A 24,928-nucleotide genomic window follows, 5' to 3' on the forward strand; every position below is an offset into this window, starting at 1 on the left:
AGTGCCAGATACACATTGCCCCACAGTGCCAGATACACAAATGCCCCACTGTGTCAGATATACATTGCCCCCCAGTGCCAGATACAGAAATGCACCCACAGTGCCAGATATGCCCCCAGTGCCAGATACACATGTCCCCCCAGTGCCAGATACAGAAATGCCCCCCAGTGCCAGATACACGTCCCCCCAGTTCCAGATACACGTCCCCCCAGTGCCAGATATGCCCTCAGTGTCAGATATGCCCCAGTGCCAGATACACATGTCCCCCCATTGCCAGATATGCCCTCAGTGTCAGATATGTCCCAGTGCCAGATACACATGTCCCCCCAGTGCTAGATATACATGCTCCCCAGTGCCAGATACACATATTCCCGCAGTGCCACATATGCCCACAGGGCCAGATACACATGTCCCCGCAGTGCCACATATCCCCAGTGCCAGATACACATGTCCCCACTTTGCCAGATATTCCCCCAGTGCCAGATATGCCCCCATTGCCAGATATGCCCCCAGTGCCAGATATGCCCCCAGTGCCAGATATGCCCCCAGTGCCAGATACACATGTCCCCCCTTTGCCAGATATACCCCCAGTGCCAGGTATGCCCCCAGTGCCAGGTATACATGCTCCCAGTGCCAGATATGCCCCCAGTGCCAGATACACATGTCCCCCCTTTGCCAGATATACCCCCATTGCCAGATATGCCCCCAGTGCCAGGTATACATGCCCATATTGCCAGATATGCTCCCAGTGCCAGATACACATGTCCCCCCTTTGCCAGATATGCCCCCAGTGCCAGATACACATGTCGCCCATTGCCAGATATGCCCCCAGTGCCAGGTATACATGCCCCCAGTGCCAGGTATGCCCCCAGTGCCAGGTATGCCCCCAGTGCCAGGTATGCCCCCAGTGCCAGTAACAAAGCTAAATATTTATCTTGTTAAAAACACGTTAAAGGTTAAAGAACACTGTACGCTGTTTACTTAAGAAGTACCGTACGGGTACGCTGGTTGCGTAACGATCGCTCAGCCGTAGGCGAGACGCTCAAGCGTCACGTTCGCTCACGGCCCAGCGATCACAGGACAGCACGTTAAATGGCTTTTGACTAACGTAATGATTCGCTATGGCGTAGCAGACGCTCGAGACCACGAGGAGATCACCAGCGGCGCAGACGCTCACAACGCTATACCTTTATGTCTAAACCTTATACCAATGAAATACACAGAATACCTTAATGTGAGTACAGGGTGTAAGTGCAACCTTGTGTAACCTGACTAACTACAAAGCTGCTTGAGCGTCACCGACGCTCAAGTGAACACTTAACACTATAGGAAATACACAGATACTGGTTTAGGGTCCAAAGCCTATTAACTGTATTATATCTAATATACTTGTAAAAGAGAATCACAGTACAAATGATACACTACAATATAACAGAGACTACCTAACCAGATAACTACACAAGAAATACAATACAATACAATTACTATTTATGGGAAAATGGAAGGGGAAGAGAAGAAGAGAGAGATAGAGAGAAATGGCTCATGATAACATTAAATAAGAGACAACATGGTTGCAGATAAAACTACACATGTGGGAGACAATCGCTGCGCAGTTAGTCAATGCTGAATACAGCATGGGATGGAAGCTAGACTCCATTTTGAGAAACCTCCACTTGATTCCAAAGACCACACCACATGGCTGAAAGGGGGAGGGGAAGACATCCAGCAGCAGCCATTTTAGATGTGCAGGTCCAAACACATGGCACTTTATTCCAAAATGTCCAAGCCTCAAAACAATGCATATGTTCTGATTTTACAATTCCAAACCATCTAAATCACCTTTCACACTCTCAATCCAACTTCCTAGAACCATCTTATTAAATCTCCATAGGCAAACAAATACCACAAATGCTATGCTACAAGTTACATTCACACAGCTGCGCAAGCCTCACCATCCCCAAGCCATTTGTTTCTCCAAACCAACCACTCTATGCTTACCCATCATTCCACAACTACCCCACCCCAAAACACACATTTAAAACTACCCTATGCCAATCAGCCATGAGATATTGAAATTATGATACTTAGCCTTTGTTTCCCTGGAGGATCCAGCCATGCTTCTGAGCGCAGCCACATCACATCTGCTTCTCTGAGGCAAAACAGCAACACTGACTCTCACCTCCCCAGACAGGAACTACTCTTCCTGTGTGTCTGTTCCTGGGGGAGGGGTCTCTCTAGCTCCCTTGTATATGCTGATTAGGTTCAGCCCTGAAACCTTAGTAAAAGGTTGTCTTGAGCATCCATTGTTCTAACAATGTGATCTTAGCTTTTATACATATAATCATATCTATCCGCTGCAATGTCCCACAACAACACAACAGGCCTCAAACTAACCCACACCTCATTCTGCTTGCTTCAATACCAAACATGATGTGTTTATCTGGTTCGGTTCGAATGATACACATCCATGACATTAATTCATTAGCCAATTCTAAATCTCCATGATGTCTGGTGCTGTTCATTATTATAACCATGTACTGTATGAAACAAGTGCCGAATCCATCTCAGTGCCATGTCCGAGCAAATGCGTGTGTTTCCATATATTGCTGTGCTCGCTGCGCATATTTGCAAGTATAGCGACTTATATGTGTGCAGTTTATATGGTCTCTCTATGTAATATTTGTGACTTTGACACCAGATACACATGTCCCCCCTTTGCCATATATGCCCCCAGTGCCAGGTATACATGCCCCCATTGCCAGATATACATGCCCCCAGTGCCAGGTATGCCCCCCCTGCTCACCGCTGCTGTCTTGTGTGTGAGGGGAGGAGAGCGCAGCCTGCGCCTCTCCTTCCCCTCAGTGTCCGGTGGGTGGCGGGTGCGAGTGTGTCTGTTCAATTCAGCGCCGATCCATGAGCCAATCAAAGCTCGCGGTCCGGCAGCCTTGGCTGCCGGTCCGCGAGCTCTGATTGGCTCACGGGCGGCGCTGAATTAAACGAAGACACTGAGGGGCAGGAGAGGCGCAAGCTGCGTTCTCCTCCCCTCACATCAGCGGTGGTGAGCCGCGGTGAGCGGCGGTGAGCAGCAGAGGGAGGGACGGGGAGCGGCAAGGTGCGGCGGCCCATCTGTGTGGGTACGGCGTACCCACGGCTAAATTCTTATGGGTACGCCGTACCCACCCGTACCCGCACACTTGCACCACTGTTTATTGTACACAGTCACGAAACCGCTTAAAATGACGTGGCATTATGGAATTTCTAAGGTCTATTCTAAGTAGAGATGAGTGGGTTCGGAACCGAACCGTACCGAACTTTGCCTTCCGAGCTGGGAGCCGAGTCAGACTCGGGTTTTCCCGCCTGACTCGGAAACCCGAACGCGGTAAAACATCATCATCCCGCTGTCTGATTCTTGCGGGATTTGGATTCCATATAAGGAGCTGTGCGTCCCCGCCATTTTCACTCCAGTCTCGGAGAGTGAAGTGAGAGAACATGTCTCCGTCCTCCCGTGTCTGTGTGGGGGTGGGAAAGTAGGGTGGCGAGTCTTGTGCTGTCTTGTGCTGCTCAGTCCAGTGTAGTCAGTGTATTGTGCTGCATCAGTCCAGGCAGTCACAGTGTCGGTGTCCTCTCCTGCCAATGTAGCTGTATAAAGTGTTGTTGACTGTGTTGTGCTGCATCAGATCAGTGGTAGTGTCCTGTCTCATCAGTCATTCCAGTGACGATATACGCTGCTGCTATATGTCCACTGCTGCCATATAATAATAATAATAATAATAATAATAACAACCACAAGTCTCTTACAGTATTGTTGTGTTGTGTTGCATCAGACCAGTGGTAGTGTCCTGTTCATCAGTCATTTCAGTGACGATATATGCTGCTGTTATATGTCCAGTGCTGCCATATAATAATAATAATAACAACAACCACAAGTCTCTTAAGGTGGGTACACACTAATAGATATATCTGCAGATCAATTGATCTGCAGATATATCTATGGATGGATTGAGCAGTGTGTTCAGCATACACACTGCTCGATCCGTCGGGGACTGACGTCATGAACTTGGCGGGCGTGTACACACGCCCGCCCAGTTCAGCTGTCAATCACCGCCGGCCGCCGCAGCATGTGTACGGGCGGTCGGCCGACCGCCCCGTACACACACAGCGACGCGCCGATATATCGGTAGATATATTGGCCGTCGGCTGTGCTGCGCGATACGTCTGTGAACGACGGAGTTCACAGACGTATCGGCCGTACACACTGGCCGACGGTCCCGCGATATATATCGGCCGTTCAAGAGAACGGCCGATATATCGACCAGTGTGTACGGTCCTTTACAGTATTGTTGTGTTGTGTTGCATCAGACCAGTGGTAGTGTCCTGTCTCATCAGTCATTCCAGTGACGATCTACGCTGCTGCTATATGTCCACTGCTGCCATATAATAATAGCAACCACAAGTCTCTTACAGTATTGTTGTGTTGTGCTGCATCAGACTAGTGGTAGTGTCCTGTCTCATCAGTCATTCCAGTGCCGCATATTGTCTCATATAACTCCCAAAAAATAATGGAGAACAAAAAATTTTGAGGATAAAGTAGGGAAACATCAAAAAGAACCACTTCCTCCTAGTGCTGAAGCTGCTGCCACTAGCCACGACATAGACAATGAAATGCCATCAATGTCGTCTGCCAAGGCCGATGCCCAATGTGATAGTAGAGGGCATGTAAAATCCAAAAAGCCAAAGTTCAGTAAAAGAACCAAAAATTTTTTTTAAATCGTCTGAGGAGAAACGTAAACTTACTAGCAATGGGAGAGAAAGAAAACTCTTGTGTGGGCGCACTCTTATACAAGGAAGAACATTTTTCAAATATGTATCAAGGAAATATTTTTAAAACATCTGTTTATTATTCAAAATTAAAATCATTACCCATGTGTGATCCACAATGTGAATAAAGAGGAAAAAATGTTAAAATGTTCTGGTCTTTTTTATACAAAAGGTGATTAGAAAGGTTGTAGACACTTGATTGTCTAACACCCGTTTCTCCTGACCAGTACAGAAATTCTGTATTAATGGGACCAAGGAAGGATCAAAAAGTGTGTAGTAGGTTTATCTTCAGAGAACCATTTAGATTGGATCCATATTATACACTTAGATGGTCACCATTTACTCCGAATGCACACATATTGTTATATATATATATATATATATTATATATATATATATATATATATATAAATTAGATTGTCAAAGCCTGATGCTGAACTGACAGAACAAAAGAAGGAAAAAAAAGAGATTAGTGGTGATGCTGCTGTTGGTGTTCACCTTTTAAATAAAGGGAATGATTCCTACTCTACAATACCGGGCATTCCCAGGAAGTCTCCTCTCCAGGTCAGAGCCGGATTAAGGGGGGGGCCCGGGGGATACGTACCCCGGGCCCCCCTTTCCAAAAGGGCCCCCTGCCACACCGCAGATCGGATCTCTCTTCTGATCCGATCTGCGGTGCTGTGCTCCCCGGCTCCCGTCCTCACTGCAGCAGCAGCTGCGCACAGACAGGACAGCTGACCTGAGCGACGGCTCAGCTGTCCAATAATGTATCAATGAAACAGCCTGCGTGCCCAGCCAATGACTAAGCGGCAGGCTGCTTCATTCATACTTTATTGGACAGCTGAGCCGTCCCTCAGCTCAGCTGTCCTGTCTGTGCGCAGCTGCTGCTGCAGTGAGGACGGGAGCCGGGGAGCACAGCACCGCAGATCGGATCGGAAGAGAGATCCGATCTGCGGTGTGGCAGGGGGGGCGGGAGTGCAGGGCACATACATCCCATAGCGCTCTACCTCCCAACATACCCTACTCCAGTCCCCCCATACAATACACCCCATAACCCTCTACCCCTGCCACACACCCTATTCCCCCACATACACCCCATAATCCTCTACACCCCACAGCCTAGTCCCCGTGTTCACCCCACATACACCCAAATTCTCTAACCCCACCACAGATCCTACTCCCACTGTCTCCCACATTCACACCCCATAAACTCCCTCCTAACCCCCGCACCTGGGAAGGGACCTCCTCTGGGATATACAGTGGAGGGACGGGGACCAAAGGGGTGTCAGGTACAGGAGGCACAGGGGAGTGGGTATGTGAGGCTGACAAGGGGCATGCCGGCTCTAGGCTTGTGTTGTACCCCACTAGTCCCTGCGAGGCCGTATGTGTGTGTGTATATATATATATATATATATATATATATATTCTGCCTTCTCTATTAGGGGCCCCACTCTCTTAAGTGCCCCGGGCCCCCCATGGTCTTAATCCGGCTCTGCTCCAGGTACTGACCCAGCCCAACGCTGTTTGGCTTCCAAGATCGGACATTGGCAGCATGGTATGATAGTAGAGGAACTATATACCAATGAGAGTGCACCTATATAAGAGCGGTAGAGGATGTAGTTTTAAAAAAAGGATAGAGTGTAATATGTGGATCTGCTTTCCCCGTTAGGCAAGGTGCAACACCCACCACAAAACTGTGGCGTTGTGCCCCCTGGATCGTGGATGAGAGTACACGGAAAGATAGTAAGCCAGAAAAAGGTTATAGAAAGAATATCCTTTTTTATATAGTAACTTATTCAATAAGTCTTGTAGGAGAAAGAGAGCTCCTAATTAATCTCAAACGTCAGGCAGATTTGGAAATCATGTGTGAATCAGAGATAAATTCTCCTATATGGAGACACCCAGTGGTGGGATTCAGCCGGTTCGCACCGGTTCTTCAGAACCGATACCTAAAGTTAGGTATGGTTCTTAGAACCGGTTGCTAATTGCGAGGGTGCTCCCGGGCCCGAGCACCCATGGACCGCGAGGAGCACCCATGGAACCCGCCGCTGCCCCAGTAGCGCTAGCCGCAGCTGCCCCGCAGTAGATTGAGACGCACTGGGGGCTGCGGAAGTGCTTCTGTACCATAGCAATGTAAAAAAACACAACCAAAAATGGCCGCCGTCAAGGAGGAGACAGATGCTAGTGGTCACATTTGACCTCTAGCGCCTGTCTCCTCGGCGGCGGGCATTTTAAGAGGGTGTTTTTTTTACACTGCTGTGACTGCTATGGTACAGAAGCGCTTTCGCAGCCCCCAGCGCGTCTCAATCTACTGCAGGGGCTGCGGGGGCTAGCAGTAACCACTGAAGTCCGCACCCACCCTTCTTAACTTTACTGGGGCAGCGGCCAGGAGATACCTGGCAACACGCAGGAAACCCCTGACAACGCACAGGAGACCCCTAGCAACACGCATGAAACCCCTGGCAATGCACAGGAGACCCCTAGCAACATGCATGAAACCCCTGGCAACGCACAGGAGACCCCTAGCAACACGCATGAAACCCCTGGCAACACACAGCAGACCCCAGGCAATGTAAGTGGCATTATTGTGTGTGGGCATAAAATGGTGTCAGGACCATAACTGTGTGTATCATAATATGTAATTGGCATTACAGTGTGTGGCATAACGCACAATGGGTGTTATTTGAGTTATAATGCATGAATTATTAAACTACCTTTCGGTATACTTAAAATGGTCATTAGGACATAGAACCGGTTGTTAATTTATTTGAATCCCACCACTGGAGACACCATATATTATTATAACCTAAAATCATTCCTAATTTGAACACATTGCAAGCAAACTTGCGGATGGAGTTAAGTGCAATTATTGCACTGCTGAATATAGTCTAGAGATGTAAGTCTAACGGCAATTAAGCTGAAAAGTAGCAATAGTCTCTGTGAATGAATAGACTATACTTTACACTGTTATTCTAGACAGCAGGTTGGTTATAGTTCAAACTGGTCACTGACACTTAGGGCTGTTCGCTGTACAGGAAATTAAATAACTGTGCCTGGATACAAAAATCACATGTGAATCAATGTGTATACAGAGATCATATGTGAATAAATATGTGTCAGGTGTGGGAATGTACAAAAAACCTATATAACTCAGCCTAAATACAATGATCACATATACATAGATATATATCAGATGTGGATAGGCATCTGTGAGTACTGAAAATGCTATTCACCCAATGGGTGAAGGCTTACGAAGCTCCAAATGTGACAGTCCAAAGGAATGATTGGGATGTCGTGTCCTAAAAAAGGGCTGGTGCCAGCAGGTCCTTCCATGGAGTGGTCCCTCCGTGGAAAACGCGTTTCGTCCATGCGGGCTTGTTCACTTCCGGGATCTAAGGTGTAAATCATGGTGAGGGGTTTAAAAATGCTGAGAATTAGGCGTCAGCCAATCATGGCTGAAAGTATCTGACCAGACGCGGGGGGCGGGAGAAGAGACTCCCGTTCCAGTGAGTCTGTCTGGAAGCACGTCCTGGCCAATGGGGACGCGGGTGTGTCCTTGGGCCCTCCCACCCACCCTTATGTTGTATAAACAGGACATGCACACTTTAACAAACCCATCATTTCAGCGACAGGGTCTGCCACACGACTGTGACTGAAATGACTGGTTGGTTTGGGCCCCCACCAAAAAAAGAAGCAATCAATCTCTCCTTGCACAAACTGGCTCTACAGAGGCAAGATGTCCACCTCATCATCATCATCCGATTCCTCACCCCTTTCACTGTGTACATCCCCCTCCTCACAGATTATTAATCTCAGGTCCCTGTGTACTTTGTGGAGGCAATTGCTGCTGGTGAATGTCTCCACGGAGGAATTGATTATAATTCATTTTGATGAACATCATCTTCTCCACATTTTCTGGAAGTAACCTCGTACGCCGATTGCTGACAAGGTGAGCGGCTGCACTAAACACTATTTCGGAGTACACACTGGAGGGAGGGCAACTTAGGTAGAATAAAGCCAGTTTGTGCAAGGGCCTCCAAATTGCCTCTTTTTCCTGCCAGTATACGTACGGACTGTCTGACGTGCCTACTTGGATGCGGTCACTCATATAATCCTCCACCATTCTTTCAATGGTGAGAGAATCATATGCAGTGACAGTAGACGACATGTCAGTAATCGTTGGCAGGTCCTTCAGTCCGGACCAGATGTCAGCACTCGCTCCAGACTGCCCTGCATCACCGCCAGCGGGTGGGCTCGGAATTCTTAGCCTTTTCCTTGCACCCCCAGTTGCGGGAGAATGTGAAGGAGGAGATGTTGACGGGTCACGTTCCGCTTGACTTGACAATTTTCTCACCAGCAGGTCTTTGAACCTCTGCAGACTTGTGTCTGCCGGAAAGAGAGATACAACTTAGGTTTTAAATCTAGGATCGAGCACGGTGGCCAAAATGTAGTGCTCTGATTTCAACAGATTGACCACCCGTGAATCCTAGTTAAGCGAATTAAGGGCTCCATCCACAAGTCCCACATGCCTAGCGGAATCGCTCTGTTTTAGCTCCTCCTTCAATGTCTCCAGCTTCTTCTGCAAAAGCCTGATGAGGGGAAAGACCTGACTCAGGCTGGCAGTGTCTGAACTGACTTCACGTGTGGCAAGTTCAAAGGGTTGCAGAACCTTGCACAACGTTGAAATCATTCTCCACTGCGCTTGAGTCAGGTGCATTCCCCCTCCTTTGCCTATATCGTGGGCAGATGTATAGGCTTGAATGGCCTTTTGCTGCTCCTCCATCCTCTGAAGCATATAGAGGGTTGAATTCCACCTCGTTACCACCTCTTGCTTCAGATGATGGCAGGGTAGGTTCAGGAATGTTTGGTGGTGCTCCAGTCTTCTGTACGCGGTGGCTGAATGCCGAAAGTGGCCCGCAATTCTTCGGGCCACCGACAGCATCTCTTGCACGCCCCTGTCGTTTTTTAAATAATTCTGCACCACCAAATTCAATGTATGTGCAAAACATGGGACGTGCTGGAATTTGCCCAGATGTAATGCACGCACAATATTGCTGGCGTTGTCCGATGTCACAAATCCCCAGGAGAGTCCAATTGGGGTAAGCCATTCTGCGATGATCTTCCTCAGTTGCCGTAAGACTTTGTCAGCTGTGTGCCTATTCTGGAAAGCGGTGATACAAAGCGTAGCCTGCCTAGGAACGAGTTGGCGTTTGCGAGATGCTGCTACTGGTGCCGCCGCTGCTGTTCTTGCTGCGGGAGGCAATACATCTACCCAGTGGGCTGTCACAGTCATATAGTCCTGAGTCTGCCCTGCTCCACTTGTCCACATGTCCGTGGTTAAGTGGACATTGGGTACAACTGCATTTTTTAGGACACTGGTGAGTCTTTTTCAGAGGTCTGTGTACATTTTAGGTATCGCCTGCCTAGAGAAATGGAACCTAGATGGTATTTAGTACCGGGGACACAGTACCTCAATCAAGTTTCTAGTTGGCTCTGAATTAACGGTGGATACCGGAACCACGTTTCTCACCGCCCAGGCTGCCAAGACCTGAGTTATCTGCTTTGCAGCAGGATGACTGCTGTGATATTTCATCTTCCTCGCAAAGGACTATTGGACAGTCAATTGCTTACTGGAAGTAGTACAAGTGGTCTTCCGACTTCCCCTCTGGGATGACGATCGACTCCCAGCAGCTACAACAGCAGCGCCAGCAGCAGTAGGCGTTACACTCAAGGATGCATCGGAGGAATCCCAGGCAGGAGAGGACTCGTCAGACTTGCCAGTGACATGGCCTGCAGGACTATTGGCTTTCCTGGGTAAGGAGGAAATTGACACTGAGGGAGTTGGTGGTGTGGTTTGCAGGAGCTTGGTTACAAGAGGAAGGGATTTAGTGGTCAGTGGACTGCTTCCGCTGTCACCCAAAGTTTTTGAACTTGTCACTGACTTATGATGAATGAGCTGCAGGTGAGGTATAAGGGAGGATGTTCCGAGGTGGTTAACGTCCTTACCCCTACTTATTACAGCTTGACAAAGGCAACACACGGCTTGACACCTTTTGTCCGCATTTGTGTTGAAATAATTCCACACCAAAGAGGTGATTTTTTTTGTATTTTGACCAGGCATGTCAATGGCCATATTCGTCCCACGGACAACAGGTGTCTCCCCGGGTGCCAGACTTAAACAAACCACCTCACCATCAGAATCCTCCTTGTCAATTTCCTCCCCAGCGCCAGCAACACCCATATCCTCATCCTGGTGTACTTCAACAGTGACATCTTCAATTTGACTATCAGGAACTGGACTGCGGGTGCTCCTTCCAGCACTTGAGGGGGCGTGCAAATGGTGGAAGGCGCAAGCTCTTCCCATCCAGTGTTGGGAAGGTCAGGCATCGCAACCGACACAATTGGACTCTCCTTGGGTATTTGTGATTTAGAAGAACGCACAGTTCTTTGCTGTGCTTTTGCCAGCTTAAGTCTTTTCATTTTACTAGCGAGAGGATGAGTCCTTCCATCCTCATGTGAATCTGAACCACTAGCCATGAAGATAGGCTAGGGCCTCAGCCGTTCCTTGCCACTCCGTGTCGTAAATGGCATATTGGCAAGTTTACGCTTCTCATCAGATGCTTTCAATTTTGATTTTTGGTCATTTTACTGAACTTTTGTTTTTTGGATTTTACATGCTCTCTATTATGACATTGGGCATCGGCCTTGGCAGACGACGTTGATGGCATTTCATCGTCTCGGCCATGACTAGTGGCAGCAGCTTCAGCACGAGGTGGAAGTGGATCTTGATCTTTCCCTATTTTAACCTCCACATTTTTGTTCTCCATTTTTTAATGTGTGGAATTATATGCCAGTATCAATAGCAATGGCCTACTACTATATTTACTGCGCGCAACTGAAATGCACCACAGGTATGGATGGATAGTATATTTGACGACACAGAGGTAGGTACAGCAGTGGCCTTCCGTACCGTACTGCTATATATAGTATAATGGTGGTCACTGTGTCAGCAAACTGCAAAACTAAAATGCACCACAGGTATAGAATGTAGATGGATAGTATACTTAATGAATGACGACACAGAGGTAGGTACAGCAGTGGCCTTCCGTACTGCTATATATAGTATACTGGTGGTCACTGTATCAGCAAACTGCAAAACTAAAATACACCACAGGTATAGAATGTAGATGGATAGTATACTAAATGAATGACGACACAGAGGTAGGTACAGCAGTGGCCTTCCGTACCGTACTGCTATATATAGTATACTGGTGGTCACTGTGTCAGCAAACTGCAAAACTAAAATGCACCACAGGTATAGAATGTAGATGGATAGTATACTTAATGAATGACGACACAGAGGTAGGTACAGCAGTGGCCTTCCGTACTGCTATATATAGTATACTGGTGGTCACTGTATCAGCAAACTGCAAAACTAAAATGCACCACAGGTATAGAATGTAGATGGATAGTATACTTAATGAATGACGACACAGAGGTAGGTACAGCAGTGGCCTTCCGCACTGCTATATATAGTATACTGGTGGTCACTGTATCAGCAAACTGCAAAACTAAAATGCACCACAGGTATAGAATGTAGATGGATAGTATACTTAATGAATGACGACACAGAGGTAGGTACAGCAGTGGCCTTCCGTACCGTACTGCTATATATAGTATACTGGTGGTCACTGTGTCAGCAAACTGCAAAACTAAAATGCACCACAGGTATAGAATGTAGATGGATAGTATACTTAATGAATGACGACACAGAGGTAGGTACAGCAGTGGCCTTCCGTACTGCTATATATAGTATACTGGTGGTCACTGTGTCAGCAAACTGCAAAACTAAAATGCACCACAGGTATAGAATGTAGATGGATAGTATACTTAATGAATGACGACACAGAGGTAGGTACAGCAGTGGCCTTCCGTATCGTACTGCTATATATAGTATACTGGTGGTCACTGTGTCAGCAAACTGCAAAACTAAAATGCACCACAGGTATAGAATGTAGATGGATAGTATACTTAATGAATGACAACACAGAGGTAGGTACAGCAGTGGCCTTCCGTACTGCTATATATAGTATACTGGTGGTCACTGTGTCAGCAAACTGCAAAACTAAAATGCACCACAGGTATAGAATGTAGATGGATAGTATACTTAATGAATGACGACACAGAGGTAGGTACAGCAGTGGCCTTCCGTACTGCTATATATAGTATACTGGTGGTCACTGTGTCAGCAAACTGCAAAACTAAAATGCACCACAGGTATAGAATGTAGATGGATAGTATACTTAATGACGACACAGAGGTAGGTACAGCAGTGGCCTACTGTACCGTAATGCTATATATTATATACTGGTGGTCACTGGTCAGCAAAACTCTGCACTGTACTCCTCCTATATAATATTATACTGGTGGTCCCCAGTCCCCACAATAAAGCAGCACACTGAGCACAGATATGGAGTGTTTTTCAGGCAGACAACGTATACTGGTGGTCACTGTCAGCAAAACTCTGCACTGTACTCCTGCTATATAATACAGCTGCTCCCCAGTCCCCACAATTAAGCAGTGTGAGCACAGATATATGCAGCACACTGTGAGCACAGATATGGAGCGTTTTTTTCAGGCAGAGAACGGATAACTGGTGGTCACTGATCAGCAAAACTCTGCACTGTACTCCTCCTATATACAGCTGCTCCCCAGCCCACCCCACAATTAAGCAATAGTGCACAGCACAATCAAGTTCAACAATAACGGAGAGGACGCCAGCCACGTCCTCTCCCTAACATTTCCAATACACGAGTGAAAATGGCGGCGACGCGCGGCTGCTTATATAGAATCCGAATCTCGCGAGAATCCGACAGCGGGATGATAACGTTCGGGCGCGCTCGGGTTACCCGAGCCATACGGGAGAATCCGAGTATGGCTCGGACCCGTGTAAAAAGGGTGAAGTTCGGGGGGGGTTCGGTTTCCGAGAAACCGAACCCGCTCATCACTAATATTAATATATGGTGTCTCCATATAGGAGAATATATGTCTGACTCACACATGATATACAAGTCTGCCTGATGTTTCAGATTAATTAGGAGCTCTCTTTCTCCTACAAGACTTATTGAATAAGTTACTATATAAAAAAGGATATTCTTTCTATAACCTTTTTCTGGCTTACTATCTTTCCGTGTACTCTCATCCACGATCCAGGGGGCACGACGCCACAGTTGTGGTGGGTGTTGCACCTTGCCTAACGGGGAAAGCAGATCCACATATTACACTCTATCCTTTTTTAAAACTACATCCTCTACCGCTCTTATATAGGTGCACTCTCATTGGTATATAGTTCCTCTACTATCATACCACGCTGCCAATGCCCGATCTCGTCCGATTTTGGAAGCCAAACAGCGTTGGGCTGGGTCAGTACCTGGAGAGGAGACTTCCTGGGAATGCCCGGTATTGTAGAGTAGGAATCATTCCCTTTATTTAAAAGGTGAACACCAACAGCAGCATCACCACTAATCTCTTTTTTTTCCTTCTTTTGTTCTGTCAGTTCAGCGTCAGGCTTTGACAATCTAATTTATATCTATATAACAATATGTGTGCATTCAGAGTAACTGGTGACCATCTAAGTGTATAATATGGATCCAATCTAAATGGTTCTCTGAAGATACACCTACTACACACTTTTTGATCCTTCCTTGGTCCCATTAATACAGAATTTCTGTACTGGTCAGGAGAAACGGGTGTTAGACAATCAAGTGTCTACAACCTTTCTAATCACCTTTTGTGTAAAAAAGACCAGAACATTTTAACATTTTTTCCTCTTTATTCACATTGTGGATCACACATGGGTAACGATTTTAATTTTGAATAATAAACAGATGTTTTAAAAATATTTCCTTGATACATATTTGAAGAATTTTCTTCCTTGTATAAGAGTGCACCCACACAAGAGCTTTCTTTCTCTCCCATTGCTAGTACTTGTACTCTCTAGCTCTAGGCGCACCACCAACTAGGACTATAATTGAAAGATATAAATTTTCTTTCCACAAATTCCAATCGTCCACATTTGGTTTTCTATACATAAATCTCAATCTGATTTGGACCAGTGCCCGGTCGTCCTTTGTCCTTTCACCGAGAAACTTAAACTTGCCAATATGCCATTTTACGACACGGAGTGGCAAGGAACGGCTGAGGCCCTGGCCTATGTTCATGGCTAGTGGTTCAGCTTCACATGACGACGGAAGCCCTCATCCTCCATCTAGAAAAATTTATAAAGTTAAGCTGGAAAGAGCACAGAAAAGAACGTTCTGAGATGGTATCACAAATCCCCAAGGAGAGTCCAAGTGTGTCGGCCATTGCGATGCCTGACCTTCCCAACACTGGACGGGAAGAGGTGGCCCCTTCCACCATTTGCACGCCCCCTGCAAGTGCTGGAAGGAGCACCCACAGTCCAGTTCCTGATATTCAAATTGAAGATGTCACTGTTGAAGTACAACAGGATGAGGATATGGGTGTTGCTGGCGCTGAGGAGGAAGTTGACTATGAGGATTCTGATGGTGATGTGGTTTGTTTAAGTCAGGCATTAGGGGAGACACCTGTTGTCCTTGGGATGAAGAAGCCCTTTGTGATGGCTGGGCAAACTACCAAAAAGCCACCTCTTCGGTGTGGAATTATTTCTCCACAAATTCGGACAACAGGTGTCAAGCCATCTGTTGCCTCTGTCAATCTGTAATAAGTAGGGGTAAGGGTGTTAACCACCTATGAACATCCTCCCTTATACGTCATCTGCTGCGCATTCATCAGAAGTTAGTGTCAAGTTGTGAAACTTTGGGTAAGAGCGTAAGGAGTCCACTGACACCTAAATCCCTTCTTCCTCCTGTACCCAAGCTCCTGCAAGCAACACCACCAACTCCCTCAACGTCAACTTCCTCCTCAGTCAGGAACATCTGTAATCCTGCAGGCCATGTCACTGTCAAGACTGAGGAGTCCTCTCCTAACCGGGATTCCTCCAGAGGATCCTGGAGTGGTACGCCTGCTGTTGCTGCCGCTGCTGTTGTTGCTGCTGGGAGTCGATCGTCATCCCAGAGGGGAAGTCGGAAGACCACTTGTAGTACTTCGAGTAAGCAATTGACTGTCCAATAGTCCTTTGTGAGGAAGATGAAATATGACAGCAGTCATCCTTTTGCAAAGCAGATAACTGAGGCCTTGACAGTTATGTTGGTGTTAGAGGTGCGTCCGGTATCCACCATTAGTTCAGTGGGACTTAGAGAATTGTTTGAGGTACTGTGTCCCCGGTATCAAATCCCATCTAAGTTCCACTTCTCTAGGCAGGCGATACGAAGTATGTACACAGACGTCAGAAAAAGAGTCACCAGTGTCCTACAAAATGCGGTTGTATCCAGTGTCCACTTAACCACGGACATGTGGACAAGTGGAACAGGGCAGACTAAGGACTATATGACTGTAACAGCCCATTGGGTAGATGTATGGCCTCCCACAGCAATAACAGCAGTGGCACCAGTAGCAGCATCTCGCAGACGCCAAATCGTTCCTTGGCAGGCTATGCTATGTATCACCGCTTTCCATAAGAGGCACACAGCTGATAACCTCTTACGGAAAATTATTGCAGAATGGCTTACCCCAATTGGACTCTCCTGGGTATTTGTGATATTGGACAGCGCCACCAATATTGTGCGTGCATTACATCTGGGCAAATTCCAGCATGTCCCATGTTTTGCACATACAATTAATTTGGTGGTGCAGAATTTTGAAAAAATGACAGGGTTGTGCAGGAGATGCTGTCGATGACCCGAAAAATTGTGGGACACTTTCGTCATTCTGCCACTGTGTGCCGAAGACTGGAGCACCAGCAAACACTCCTGAACCTGCCCCACCATCAACTGAAGCAAGAGGTGGTAATGAGGTGGAATTCAACACTCTATACGCTTCAGACGATGGAGGAACAGCAAAATACCATTCAAACCTATACATCCACCTACGATATAGGCAAAAGAGGGGTAATGCACCTGACTCAAGCGCAGTGGAAAATGATTTCCATCTTGTGCAAGGTTCTCCAACCCTTCGAACTTGCCACAAGTGAAGTCAGTACAGACACTGCCAGCTTGAGTCAGGTCATTCCCCTCATCAGGCTTCTGCAGAAGCAGCTGGATAAATTGAAGGAGGAGCTAAGACGGAGCGATTACGCAAAGTATGTGGGACTTGTGGATGGAGCCCTTCATTCGCTTTGCCAGGAATCAAGGGTGGTCAATCTGTTGAAATCAGAGTACTACATTTTGGCCACCGTGCTCGATCCTAGGTTCAAAGCCTACATTGTATCTCTCTTTCCAGCAGACAAAAGTGTACAGAGGTGCAAAGTCCTGCTGGTTAGTAAATTGTCAACTCAAGCAGAACGTGACCTGTCAACAGCTCATCCTTCAATTTTTCCCGCCACTGAGGCTGCAAGGAAAAGGATAACATTTCCTAGCCCACCCGCTGGCTGTGATGCAGGGAAGTCAGGAGCGAAAGCTGACATCTGGTCCGGACTGGAGGACCTGCCAATGATTACTGACATGTCTACTGTTACTGCATATGATTCTGTCACCATTGAAAGAATGGTGGAGGATTATATGAGTGACAGCATCCAAGTAGGCATGTCAGACAGTCCGTACATATACTGGCAGGAAAAAGAGGCAATTTGGAGGCCCTTGCACAAACTGGTTTTATTTTACATAAATTGCCCCCCCTCCAGTGTGTACTCCGAAAGAGTGTTTAGTGCAGCCGGTAACCTTGTCAGCGATCGGCGTAGGAGGATACTTCCACTAAATGTGGAGAAGATGATGTTCATCAAAATGAATTATAAATTCCTCCGGGAAGACCTTTACCAGCAATTGCCTCCAGAAAGTACACAGGGCCCTGTGATGGTGGATTCCAGTGGGGACGAATTAATACTCAGTGAGGAGGATGTACACAGTGAAAGGGGTGAGGAATCGGAGGATGATGATGAGTCGACATCTTGCCTCTGTAGAGCCAGTTTGTGCAAGGAGAGATTGATTGCTTCTTTTTTGGTGGGGGCCCAAACAAACCAGTCATTTCAGCCACAGTCGTGTGGCAAACCCTGTTGCCGAAATGATGGGTTTGTTAAAGTGTGCATGTCCTGTTTATAGAACATAAGGGTGGGTGGGAGGGCCAAAGGACAATTCCATCTTGCACCTGTTTTTCTTCTTTGCATCATGTGCTGTTTGGGGACTAGTTTTTTTTAAGTGCCATCCTGTCTGACACTGCAGTGCTACTCCTAGATGGGCCTGGTGTTTGTGCCGAACACTTGTGTGGCCATCCAGCTACCTAATTGCACCTCTTTTTCTTCTTTGCATCATATGCTGTTTGGGGACTAGTTTTTGAATAGTGCCATCTTGTCTGCAACTGCAGTGCACTCCTAGATGGGTCAGGTGTTTGTGCTGCATACTTGTGTAGCTTAGCTTAGTCATACAGCCACCCCGGTGCAACTTTTAGGCCTAAAAACAATAGTGTGAGGTGTGAGGTGTTCAGAATAGACTGGAAATTAGTGGAAATTAATGTTATTGAGGTTAATAATACCATAGTAGCAAAATTACCCCCAAATTCTGTGATTTTAGCTGTTTTTATGTGTTTTTCAAAAATCATCCAGATCCAAAACCAAAACACGAAAGGGTGGTTTTGGCAAAACAAAAACACGAAAGTGGAATTAGAACCAAAACACAAAAAGTGCCATCCGCACATCTCTAATTACAATGGGGCCAGTTGCGCTCTCAGGGCATCTGCGCTGTGTGCCAGGCACACCTGGCACACACGTAGTTACGGCCCTGTTGTTGGGGGTACTTGAGGACCGAGGTTGACAACCACTGCTCTAGCACCATCTCAGGCATGGCTCTGCTCTCCCTATGGAGCCAGTAATGGGTCACGAAATTACAGACTTTGCACCTGCAGCATGTGTTCCCTAGCAGACAGGGTAAGATGTGCAGTGAAAGGACTGTGCTAAATAAACAGCTTGTACCTTGGTATACGCATTGCTGGGGATGAATTGGATCACAGTAACAGGACAACTTATACCTTTTAATGTAAAGTGAGCCACTAAAGCATTTTTTTGCCTGTTTATTTACCGCCCCCCCTCTCCCCCCCTGAGAAAATAGGAAACGTTTTTTGATCAGGGCAGCAAAGTCTTGTGGATCATTTTAATGTCTTTAACCTTTAGTGTGTGCATGCAACGTTATCCAGTTTATTCAGGTGGCAGCGCAACTTGTAGAACCTTACTGAGACTTGGTAAAGTCTGACTTAAAAACCAACACAAAGGCATAATTATATGAAAGCACACCACGGGGGCTATATCATTGGTTCTAAGATCATAGAACTGGCAATCTGTTATAAAGCTGGTTACCCATAACCCCACAAATACATCTTAATTTCCAATATATAAGTTATGTGTGTGCCCTGCTGAGAAATAATGAATATCTGCTTATCTGACCCATATAACGAGGCTTCCAATGACACAGTAGTTCCCAACTATTCATTCATCATACTTCAATTGCGTGAAAAAAACAGAGTGTAGTTTTTAGGCAACAAACATTGGTAGTGTCCTGTCTCATCAGTCATTCCAGTGACGTGGCAGTCACAGTGGTATACGCTGCTGCTATATGTCCACTGCTGCCGTATAATAATAATAATAATAATAATAATAACAACAACAACAACAACAACAACCACAAGTCCCTTACAGTGTTGTTGTGTTGTGTTGTGCTGCATCAGACCAGTGGTAGTGTCTTGGCCATCAGTCATTCCAGTCATTCCTGTGCCGCATATTGTCTTATATAACTCCCAAAAAATAATGGAGAACAAAAATTTGGAGGATAACATAGGGAAAGATTAAGAACCACTTCCTCCTAGTGCTAAAGCTGCTGCCACTAGCCATGACATAGACAATGAAATGCCATCAACGTCGTCTGCCAAGGCCGATGCCCAATGTGATAGTAAAGGGCATGTAAAATACAAAAAGCCAAAGTTCAGTAAAAAGACCCCAAAAAAAAATAATTGAAATGGTCTGAGGAGAAACGTAAACTTGCCAGTATGCCATTTACGACACAGAGTGGCAAGGAATGGCTGAGGCCCTGGCCTATGTTCCTGACTAGTGGTTCAGCATCACATGATGATGGAAGCCCTCATAACTGAGGCCTTGACACTTATGTTGGTGTTAGACGTGCGCCCGGTATCCGCCATTAGTGCAGTGGGATTTAGACAATTGATGGAGGTATTGTGTCCCCGGTACAAAATCCCATCTAAATTCCACTTCACTAGGCAGGCGATAGCGAGATTTTGGCATTTAATTCCAGTGATTTGGACGTATAATTACAGTGATTTTGCCAATTAATGTCAGTGATTTACAACTATTAATTACAGTGATCTTGCCAATTAATTCCAGTGATTTGGACGTATAATTTCAGTTGGAATTGTTTGTGTCACTTGGCTTAGTCATACAGCTACCTCATTGCACCTCTTTGACATCTTTGCATGAGGTGCTGTTTGGGGCCTAGTTTTTGAAAAGTGCCATCCTGTGTGACACTGCCGTATAAGTCCAGGGGTACTGCTGTATTAGTCCTGGGGTACTGCCGTATAGTTCACCAATTGCAGATTTGATTGGAGCGTGCTGGAGATACTGTCAGTGGACCGAACAACTGCGGCCCACTCTCAATATTCAGCCACTGCGTGACACTACTAAGTGGTTGCGTTGCTTAGCTTAGTCATACAGCAACCTCATTGCAAATCTTTTTCTTCTTTGCATGATGTGCTGTTAGGGGCCTTTTTTTTATATCTGCCCTCCTGTCTGCCACTGCAGGGCCACGCCTATATGGGCCAATTGTGTGTGTCGCTTGGCTTAGTCATACAACTACCTCATTGCAATTATTTTTCTTCTTTGCATCATGTGCTGTTTGGGGCCTTTTTTTATATCTGCCCTCCTGTCTGACACTGCAGTGCCACGCCTAGATGGGCCAGGTGTTTGTGTTGTCCACTTGTGTCGCTTAGCTTAGTCATCCAGCAACCTTGGTGCAACCTTTTGGCCTAAAAACAATATTGTGAGGTGTGAGGTGTTCAGAATAGACTGGAAATGAGTGGAAATTATTGTTATTGGGGTTAATAATACCGTAGGAGCAAAATTACCCCCAAATTCTGTGATTTTAGCTGTTTGTATGGTTTTTTCAAAACTCATCCAGATCCAAAACCAAACACGAAAGGGTGGTTTTGGCAAAACCAGGCCAAAACCTAAACACTAAAGTGGAATTAGAAGCAAAACCAAAACACAAAACACGAAAAGTGCCAGCCGCACATCTCTAATTCTAAGGCAAGTAAATGATGTGAGCCTAGACCAGACTGTTATTATTATTACTGGTCTTAAAAAATTAATTTCTTGGGTATAATTGTTCATATATAATTTCTTGGGTATAAATACTCAGTGGACTGCTCGGTAAGCTCCGCCGGCGGACACCCAGCTAACCTAACCGATCTCTGCAACCAGGAGGACCGAGAAGCCCCATAAGCTGTGACAACTTGCCGCAAGAGGTATTTACCAGCACCCACCTCCACACAAGCCACTCCAACATTCATTCACTGGCAGCGTGTGTTTTCAATGAGCATCTACTTTCCGGCATGAGGGTCTGACATTGCAGAAAAAAGCACACCGACCACTTAATAGGCTTTGGGGCAACGAACTACAACCAGGAAACTTACAAATAACGTCTGTTATGATTCCAGTACTCAGGTCTGGGGAGATCTTATAGCAAAGGACCTGAGTACCAGAACGTAATGCTGGGAAAGGGGGTAGGAACAGGAATAGCCCCTGGCACCCTATCTCCGTTGTCTCGCCCGTGCTGTCAGAACTCTCTTGCGAGACTATGGTTGCTTGAGCCCATGGCAGCCGCGTTTGAAGGGTGGATTACGTCTGCCCAGCTCCGATGCCCCCTCAGGTCTTAATGGGAGACAAAGAGAGAACCGAGACAGGGTGATAACAAGGGGCCCTCTAACTGAACAACAAGGCCAGGGGCTAATAACTAACCTAAAACCAAGTATGCGCGGATTACCGCCAGGGAAAAGGACAAACAAAATACCCACTTGTCCACTCTCCTACACAGCACCGCCGAGTTCCGGAGAGGACTGTGGGAGCGGAAACCTCCGCAAATGCTCCAAAACCAGAATACAAAATTAAGCGGCCTAGGCCGCAGCACACGGCAGAGCCGCCACTCACGAAACCAAATGAGATCCTCAAACGACTGTTGCAGGTAAATGAGGACCAGAAGAACTCCTTGGGATGAGATGACAGACACCAAAACTCATGAACTCTGAGGACAGGAACGACCGGACACAGTAGACCAGGAACAGATCAGCAAACATGAACAGCATGCAGGAAGCTATAACCGGCGTCTGTGTGAGGCACTGAGAAGGCTTTAAGCAGTGAATCCCCCAATCTGACTACAGAACCTAATTACCATGAATGTTGTGCAGCTGCCTTGTTGCACGACCAGAAGACATGTGTGTCTAGTTCAGTAATCATCCCTGCAACGGAGAACGCGGTCCGCCCGTGGCGTCCCCGTTGCTAGGGTCCCGGCGGCTCGACGCGCCCGGCGTCCTAGCGTTGCTAGGGAGCCGGCGGCTCAGCGCGCACGGCGTCCTAGCGTTGCTAGGGACCCGGAGGCTCAGCACGCTAGGCGTCCCTAGTTGCTAGGCGCCGGGCCGGGCGGAAGTCTCGGACCGCGGCGCCTAACAGTACCCCCCCCCCTTGAGGAGGGGTCAATGAACCCCTAAAGCCAGGTTTCTGAGGAAATTCCAGAAAAAATAATCTCTTGAGTTTAGGGGCATGTAAATCCTTATCCAGGACCCAAGACCTTTCCTCCGGACCATAGCCTTTCCAGTGAACCAAAAAATAAAGCCGGCCCCGGGACACTTTAGAATCTAAAACCTTCTCTACCAAGAACTCCTGTTGTCCCTGCACATCCACTGGAGATCTACCCTGAGAGGTCCTCCGAGGAAATCTACTGGAAGAAACATATTGTTTCAACAGGGAACAGTGGAAAGTATTTCCAATTCTGAGAAATCTTGGCAAGCGTAGCCGAATGGCAACTGGGTTGACCTTCTTAATGATAAGAAACGGTCCAATAAATTTGGGTCCCAGTCTAGCTGAGGATTGTCGAAGCTTGATGTTGCGAGTTGACAACCATACCTTATCTCCCACCTTAAAAGTGCAAGGACGTCGGAGCCTATCAGAAAATTTCTTTTCTCGGAAGGCCGCTTTTCTGAGAGCAAGGTGCACTTTTCTCCAAATAGCTCTGAGATGGGAGGTTAAGGTCAGCGAGGAAACTGGAGAATGATGGAAAAAAGAGTTGGCTCTAGGATGAAAACCAAAGACTGAAAAGAATGGAGACTCTTTGGTGGAGGAATGACAAGAGTTATTATAAGCAAATTCGGCCAAAGGAAGAAACTCGGACCAATCATTCTGGAGTTTGGCCGAATACAAACGTTAGTACTGTTTTAATGACTGATTGACTCGTTCGGTTTGCCCGTTAGACTGTGGGTGGTAACCAGATGTTAAAGACAGTTTCATCTTCAAAGAGGCACAAAAACGTTTCCAGAATCGTGCGATGAATTGTGGACCCCGATCAGAAACAACATCAGTGGGCAAACCATGAAGCCTGAACACATGGTGGAGGAACAAAACTGCCAACCCTTGAGCCGGGGGTAATCGGGGAAGAGCAACGAAATGAGCCATTTTACTAAAACGGTCCACTACCACCCAAATGACTCGGAATCCGGCTGAAAGGGGAAGGTCAACCACGAAATCCATGGAAATATGAGACCATGGCCTGAGAGGAACGGTTAAAGGCATGAGTTGCCCGATAGGCAACGAACGAGGAACCTTATGCTGTGCACAAACCTGACAGGAATGGACGAATTCCTTAACGTCTTTAGAAAGACTAGGCCACCACACTGAGCGAGAGACTAACTCCAAAGTCTTAGTGATACCCGGATGCCCTGAGACCTTGTTGTCATGAAACTCAGTTAAAACAGTGCCTCTCAAAAATTCGGGAACAAAAAGACGACCAGCAGGAGTAAGTCTAGGAGCTTGGTGTTGAAGCTGGTTTAACTGAGTATATAAATCCTGTGTGAGGCCTGCCCGGATGACCGAAGATGGAACAATGGGAGTAACAACAGGATTGCTATTGTGTACCGGAAGAAAGCTACGTGACAGGGCATCAGCCTTCATATTCTTGGAACCTGGCCTGAAGGTGATTATAAACCGGAAACGAGTAAAAAATAATGCCCAACGTGCCTGCCGAGCATTAAGCCGTTTAGCTGATTCAATATATTGCAGGTTCTTATGGTCAGTAAAAACTGAAATAGTATGTCTAGCTCCCTCCAGCCAATGCCTCCATTCCTCGAAAGCCCATTTTACTGCCATTAATTCCCGATTACCAACGTCATAGTTGGATTCAGCAGAGGAGAATTTCCTGGACATGAAGGCACAAGGATGCAACTCCTGAGACTCCGGATCTTCTTGAGAAAGGATAGCCCCCACTCCAACCTCTGAGGCATCAACCTCCACAATAAAGGGAAGTTCCGGATTAGGATGTCTAAGGACAGGAGCCGAGACAAAGGCTTGTTTCAAGGCCCGGAAGGCTAACTCAGCTTCATGCGACCAATTGGAGGGATCCGCTCCTTTTTTAGTCAGAGCTACTATGGGAGCGACCAGGTCAGAAAAAGTATGAATGAACCGCCTATAATAATTAGCAAACCCTAAAAAGCGCTGAATTGCTTTTAAATTAGAGGGTTGCGCCCAATTAAGGATGGCCTGGAGTTTCTTCGGTTCCATGGAAAATCCCTGGGGAGAAATTATGTACCCCAAAAAAGACACCTCTGTGATGTGAAAATCACACTTCTCAAGCTTGGCATATAAATGATTCTCTCGTAACTTTTGAAGAACCAGACGCACCTGGATAACATGTTGTTCAATCGACTCAGAATATATCAAAATGTCGTCTAAATAAACGACCATGAATTTCCCTAGGAAGTCACGGAGAACATCGTT

General features: G+C 46.7%; 1 pseudogene; it reads left to right on the forward strand.

The window, feature by feature from the left end:
• The first annotated feature begins 14,170 nt into the window (after nt 1-14,170).
• Nucleotides 14,171-14,289, forward strand: LOC135051436 (5S ribosomal RNA; annotated as a pseudogene).
• The last annotated feature ends 10,639 nt before the right edge of the window (nt 14,290-24,928 follow it).

Source organism: Pseudophryne corroboree, chromosome 2 (assembly GCF_028390025.1).
Source record: "Pseudophryne corroboree isolate aPseCor3 chromosome 2, aPseCor3.hap2, whole genome shotgun sequence".
NCBI lineage: Eukaryota > Metazoa > Chordata > Amphibia > Anura > Myobatrachidae > Pseudophryne > Pseudophryne corroboree.